General features: G+C 48.9%; 1 protein-coding gene across 1 annotated transcript in view; it reads right to left on the minus strand.

The window, feature by feature from the left end:
- Window positions 1-6,448, minus strand: part of TAOK1 (TAO kinase 1) — a 72,365-nt gene extending 65,917 nt beyond the window's left edge. The window contains exon 1 of the mRNA XM_068154535.1: window positions 5,987-6,448. The gene's annotated coding sequence lies outside the window, so the exon portion shown is untranslated. The remainder of the gene's footprint in view (window positions 1-5,986) is intronic.
- Between the last annotated feature and the right edge of the window lie 354 nt (window positions 6,449-6,802).

A 6,802-nucleotide genomic window follows, 5' to 3' on the forward strand; every position in this document is an offset into this window, starting at 1 on the left:
AGCAAAGATCACTGTGTACAGTTTGTGAGGAGCACAAGAGACAACCCTAACACTCAAGAGGTGCAGCAGAGAAGCAAAGCACATTCAAATCCCATGATCTTTATTCAGATTGGGTTACAAGGAAGTGGGAACTGGGAGGAGCTCACACCACTGACAACTGCAAGCCAGAACTAAAGAAGAAACATGTTGCACCGCCACTGGGACGCAGCTTGAGAAATCCTAATAACTGATGGTTTCCCATGGAGAAAGTTAGTGCACTACTTACTGTCTACCCGTGGCCTATTTGAGAAACAGTGTTAGCAAAAATAACCTCTCTTCTCATCTCTTTGGCTGGGGGAGGGAGTGACAGTCATCAATAAAAGTGGACTAAGGGGGGAGCAATAAGAAATGCGTATTAAGAAAGGGGAGGGAGGCAAACACAACAAACATGTGCAATACCACATAGGATTCTTCCAAGAAATCCCAATACAACAGCTCTCTGGGAATGGACTCATGGGTCTGTTGCTGCCTTTGAGTAGTAATGTCAGGGAAGAAGAAGGATTGCTGGATGTTTGGAAAAACAGACAACACATGGACAGGTGTCATGTCAGCCTATGACACAGGGAACAGGCCAAAAACTGTCACAAGAAATGTTCCCCATACCTTTTCAACATACATTCCAACACGTTGCACTCTACTATGCTCCTTGAACCCAAAGCTTTCCAAGGGTTAGAAATCAGCCAGGTCAGAACGAACTGAAGCTGAACCAGCAATGCAAAGGGACTGACCCTGAAGGACCTAACCCCTCAAAAAAAATCACCTACTGATGCTCAGTGAATGACAGCAAACCATAGGGAGGAGTAAGTGTATTCAAAGTATAGCTGACCTAAGTGAAAGGCTGAAAGCAACTTTATTCATATTTTAAGAGTTCAGGTATAGCACACACTGGCTTTTGGTCTGAAAGCTGTAAGGAAGAATCTCTGATATTAACATTAAATGTCAAAATTTACCTTTCAAATACAGCTTGACATCACTGACATGCAGCAAAAGCTTCCAATTACATTCTCAGTCCCCACTCACCCTCATTCCAATAGAAGGCTGCCCTGTAAACATGCTGCACTTGACAAGTGCAGCAGCAAACTGTTTTCATAAAATTACATCTCACTCTAAAGAAAATATTTTCATGGCTGTAGCCAGGAGCGTAGTAAGGGTCAGTAGAAGATCACAGGCACAGAAAACTGCAGAGCCTGCCAGCTTGAGAGTTCTGTGATTTTTCCTTCTTTCCTCAAGACCTAAATTTCCTCAAAACAAAACATTTCTAGCCTTTTCCATTCGAAGGACAAAATTCAATATGTAAATCCCATGCTGTCACCCATCCTGACCTCCAGAGAAAAATCAAAACTGCTTCTAGCCAAGCAATACAACAGGCAAAACTATCAGCTACTGTCCACTCACATTAAGAAGCCATCATCCCTGCAACTCACATCAGACTGTCCTCATCATAGCCCTGAGAGAAGCAAAACCTCATCCTGAACTACAACATAGGTGTGTAACTAACTCAACATAGCTGGACTCGGCAAGCTCCCACTAAATGAAGAAATCTTTCTGTTTAGACAAAATTTATTGATGCTTTGGCAATTTCATGCTATGTTTACAGTGGCTACCTTGCCTTATTCTCCTGGAAAGGAAACCAAGGTTTAGAAGGACGTTAAAAGCAAAACAAAACAACCCAAAAGAGTTAAAATGTCAAGAGTCAGAATGTACTACTTTCTGACAAAGCATTGCAAGTTCTCAATGGCTTCCCTTTTGGTAATTAAAAAAACGTTGTCATTCCAGTGATCACCAAGTATTTGGTTTAAAACTGCTTTAAGAAACCACGGTTTGAGCTCCCATTGTGCTGTCTAATGTCCATTGTGTTTCTAAGGGCCTTCAGACAGTACTCCTTCCTCCACTTTTTGTACTGTAAATGAGCACTTAGCCAAGGAGGAGGGAATACAGTGTCTAGAAGCCAACTGTGCTTTTAAACCACTCTCCATCCTTTCCTCCCGTTTCCTGCACACTTTTCCCCCTCAGACACTTTGCACTTCACCTCTCATTTCATGTTTTTATGTTTTAAGTCCTGCTTTCACAGGAAGGACTCTGCTTCACAGCTCTGCACAGCTGAGCTCCCTCTGGAACTTCACATGAGGGGATTAGTGGTTTTCTGACCCTTTACCCACTGGATTTTTTCCAGCCTCTTCTCCACAAAGAAATCAATGTATGATGAGCAACTCCTCAGCACACTAAAGAACAATGAAAACAAAAGAGTCCCGAAATTTAGCTACTACAAGTTTAGGAAGAAGTGCCACCAACCACCTCCATCTCCAAACACTTCGCTCTCTGAGCAAGCTGTGGTTTCATGGCAGCAGAAACTGATCTAATTGCTGGCTGTCGTGGTGCAGCCCAGTCCCCTGGGTTGCTTCCAGCATCATCTAACCATGCACCAAGCTACTTCAGATCACCAAGCTAACACAAAACTGTGGTTTTCCTTGGGTTAGTTTTCTGCTGGCACAGCTCAGTGCAGGATCAAAGATCAGAGCCAAGGGAAAAGTAGATGGAGGACGGGACCACACATCTAAATCAACTTCTACCATAAGAGGAACTCGCCAGCAAGCACAAGGCTGCACAGACCAGGGTTTTATCCTATGTCATGGCAGTCAAGAATGAGCAGTTTGTTGGGAAGAGTAAGACACATTCAGGAGTTATGAAAGGACAGCCATCAGTCTTAGAAAGTGTTAAATCATCCCCCTCTGCACCGCTATAGACAAGCTTGTCTCACACATGGCTAACCCAGGGAGGACATCTGTGTCACCCATAACTGAAACCCGGCTGTCAGACCCAGGATAGCTTCCGATTCAGACATGATCCTAGCCCAGACTTCAATTTAAGATCTTTCCTTCATCCAGGTTCACAAAAGAAAATGAAATTAAACCCCTTCATACTGCATAGCATACTTGGGCAGGAAAAACGTGATGGCCACCCATAATCACTGTAATTCAGAAGGCAAGAGCCTGGGTCACCACTGAGAATACCAAAGCTTTTCATAGCTTCTGGTGTGCACTTCAACAAAACACTATGTTGTTTATGTGATTTTAATATGAACAGAAGGACAACAGAAAATGCTCCTAAGATAGGATCTCACTGATGATGCAAGTGTTCTCCAAAATACATTGAGAATGGAGTACGAGAAGTGATATTTATCATAGCTTCTGGTGAACCACTTCTGGTTCACAGTGAGTGCCAGCTCAACCCAAAACATTTTCTTCTTTGAGAAAATATCCATACCATCTCACAAGGCATAGCTTGCAAATGACTGGAGTCTCTGTTAGGTTAGATCAGAAGTACATCCTTGCAGAAGAGACAGGAGAGAAAACAGCAGCAGCACTGTCTCTGCTAGAAAGAGCATTAGCACTTGAAAATAAAGTACCTGAAAACCACCTAATGTTCCTGTTGAGTGTGCAATGGCTGCCTCAAAGTGGAACTCACTACTGCAGAGTCAGCGACATACAACATCTTTAAAACAAATCTCTGAATTCTTTGCCATATCTATTGTTCTCCACCAAACATCCTCATTACAGGAAATCCACTACTAGGATACATCTGAAGATGTAATTATTACTGTGATATTTGCTTCTCTTCTAATCTACCTCACCAAGTACAAAAACTGAGGTTGTCTAACAACTCATCAAAAACATGTTATTGTGGTGACAAAAACTGATGAATTATCATGGACAGTCAGAGATGAAAGCTGCTCAAATGGAAATGTTATCTGGGTGGAAACAAACACCTAAAAACCTCCATCTTGACTTACACCAGAATTAAACAGAGACCTAGGACAGGTAACTTTTTCCAATTGTCTCACTTGAGGCCCAAGTCACCTTATCTGTGCATAATTTTAATGCCAACATCTGGTCCCCTACATGCAGCACTTAATTTCAGTCTAGTTAGAAAGAAGAAAAAAAATACCAATCCATCCAAGGAGTTTTCACTTCAGGCATTGTGTTTCAACAGGATTCAATTTAATTTAAGCTGTTCCACCACAATCACTTTCTCTTCAGTGAGACATTCTTACCAGAGGAGAAAAACATTCTCGCTCAAGTTCAAAGGACAAATTAAGGTTCAAGTTTATCTATGTATTTCAGTCTAGAGATTAAAGGAAGAGGAGTCCTAAAAATGGCAAACACACCACTCAGAGAACTAGGCCAGTGTTGTGGAGAATCTAATATGAAGGCTGAAACCAATCGTCGATGAGGTTTGCCCTTGGATAGAAGTAGCAAAAACTATGGCATGCTCACTAGGAACAGGCACAAAGGCAAGGAAGACCTAGAATCGAAGCAGTTTCAAGAAAAATGTATCTAAAAAGCATATGTATTGCAACGTTAGTGCAACTCTGTAATCCTGAAACAGGAAAATGAACCTTCACCAGGGTCAAGATATATCACAGCTCTCCACTCTTTTCACTGTTACGATGTGCTACCTACTAAAGCTATTTTTCAGACACTGAAGATCTCAACTATACTACTCAGCAATATAGATATATGTGAATATAGATGGTGTTAGGAGTGGTATTTTGGGATCATTTCATCTGAAGCCATCCAGGCCGATAACCTTTATCCAAACACATAAAACAAGAGCCATGTCAACTGCACTATAAATAGCATTAATAGTAAGGAATCGATAACATCCAAACCTTTAGGTAACATCTTATTAATCCGCCCTTGGCATGCATGGGCACACTGCTGGTAAGGGCTCTCAAAATGCAACAGTCGAAGGTGAAGGACACAATTTGTTCAACTAGTTAATGCAACTGCTATTTAACCAACCGAGCCACTAAAATACCACCTAATGAAACACTCCATACCATGATAAGCAGTAGAGACAAGCACGATAAACACGAAGCATTGTTGGTTGTTTTTTTCTTCCCGAAGAAAACAAAGTCCTCAAGCCTAATACCGTTCTGTCATTAATTACTAATTATTTTTTTTTAACCAAGACACGTAAAGATCTACATTTGACAACAACCATTTTAATCCCGGGTTCTCCCCCCGCCCCATTTCTTGCACCGCGCCCAACACAATGGTACAACTGCATGTTCCAGGTATCGCCTCGGTATTTATTTTCAGCTTTCACAGTGACAAAGGTGAACTCAAATGATCCAAAGATGCTTGCAGCAAAGCAAGCTGAACCGTGCTCCTAACGACACCCGGGTTACAGAAATCGAGCCTCCATGAGACGCTTTAATCTGACAAATTAAAATGGTTGGGAAACGCTATTTGGCTAACGGGATCGGCGGCCACATGCAATGCTGAGGGGAAGCAATAAAAGGTCTTTAAAATAGGTCACTTTCAGCCAAATCCCACACCAGCACCGAACAAAATGGTATTTACACTGAAAACTCACCGCTTGGGGAGGAGCGAGGGGTAGGGAACGGGGAAGGGAAGAGAGGAAAAAAAAAAAAAAGGGAAAAAAAAAAGGCAAACCGGGGGGAGGGTTGCGGGGCGGCGGGGAAAGGGGGCAGGAATCTGCACCGGTCTCTGAGGGACCCCCCCCCGAGTCCCCCGGGGGGCTCCGGGCTTGTAGGACGAAGCCCACCGGAGCGGCGCAGACAAAAAGGCCCAAAGCGCAAGGCACGCCTGGCCGGCGGGAGCCGGCAGCCCTGCCCCAGCCCTAGGCCTCTGCCGGCCTCTGACAGCGGCGGCCGCGGGGAACAGCCCGCCAGCCGCGGCCGCCCCTCCGTGGGAAACGCCATTTCGCCTCCCGCTCCCCCGTCGGTGCTCGGCGCCCGCCGCCGGGGCCGAGGCAGCAGCCCCGAGTCCTGCGGCACTGCCGCAGAGCGCGGCGGGGGAGGCGCCGGCCCCACCGGGCCGCCTCCCCTCCTCCCCTCACCTCCTCCTCCCTCACCCCTCCCGGGGGCGCCCCCGCCACCGACCCGCCCCGGCCGAGCCCCCCGCCGCGATGCCCGCCTTACCCTCCGCCGCAGCCGGGCTGGGAGCGCCGGTCGGCCCCCCGCGGAGGAGGAGGAGGAGGAGGAGAAGGAGGAGCGGGGCAAGGGGCGGCGGCCCCGCGGGGGGAGGCACCCCCGGAGGGGCGTCGGGCCCGGCCCCCGCGGGTGCCCGGGCGCGGCGGGCACAAAGGCGGCGGGGCACGGTACCTAAGATGGCAGGGCAGGCGCGGCGGAGCGCCCAACCACCGCCACCGCCACCACTACCAACGGCCGCCGCCGCCGCCTGGGCCCCGCTCGCCGAGCCACGGCCAGGCCGCGCCGCGGGGGCACGGCGTGCGGGAAGGCGGGCGGCGCCGGCCGTGCCTGCCGCGGCGGAGCGGGTCCCCTCGGCCGGGCCGCGCCGGGATAGCTGTCTGCCTGCCGCCTTCCCTCAGCGCCGCCCGGGCTCCGGCTGCTCCGTCGCCGCCGCCGCTCCGCGCTGCCCGCAGCCAGCGGCCCCCGCCCGCCCCTCTCGCGAGACTTCGCCGCCCTCTCCTCTCCCTCCCCCCCTCCCACCCTCGCCGCGGCCGGCGGGAGGGGCGGGGGGCGGCGGCCGCAGGGGAGAAGAGGCGGGACCGGGGGTGGCGGGGCTGGTAGGGGCTGTGTGGGGAACAAATGAGGCCAAGCAGGGGGCAGTTAGGGTAGAAGGCTGCTGAGAAAGAGAAGGAAATTGTGGTGGGGGGGGGGGCATGCTGGAGTTGCTGAGGGGAGTGCGGGGAGATGGACTGTAGGAGCTCTGTGTGGTGACCTGCAGGGGCGGCCTGAGGCCAAAGATGGTGGTGGTGGTGGTGGTGGGTGCTT

Source organism: Melanerpes formicivorus, unplaced genomic scaffold (assembly GCF_026170545.1).
Source record: "Melanerpes formicivorus ecotype bairdi unplaced genomic scaffold, bMelFor1.0.p_v2 SCAF_29, whole genome shotgun sequence".
Classification (NCBI taxonomy): domain Eukaryota; kingdom Metazoa; phylum Chordata; class Aves; order Piciformes; family Picidae; genus Melanerpes; species Melanerpes formicivorus.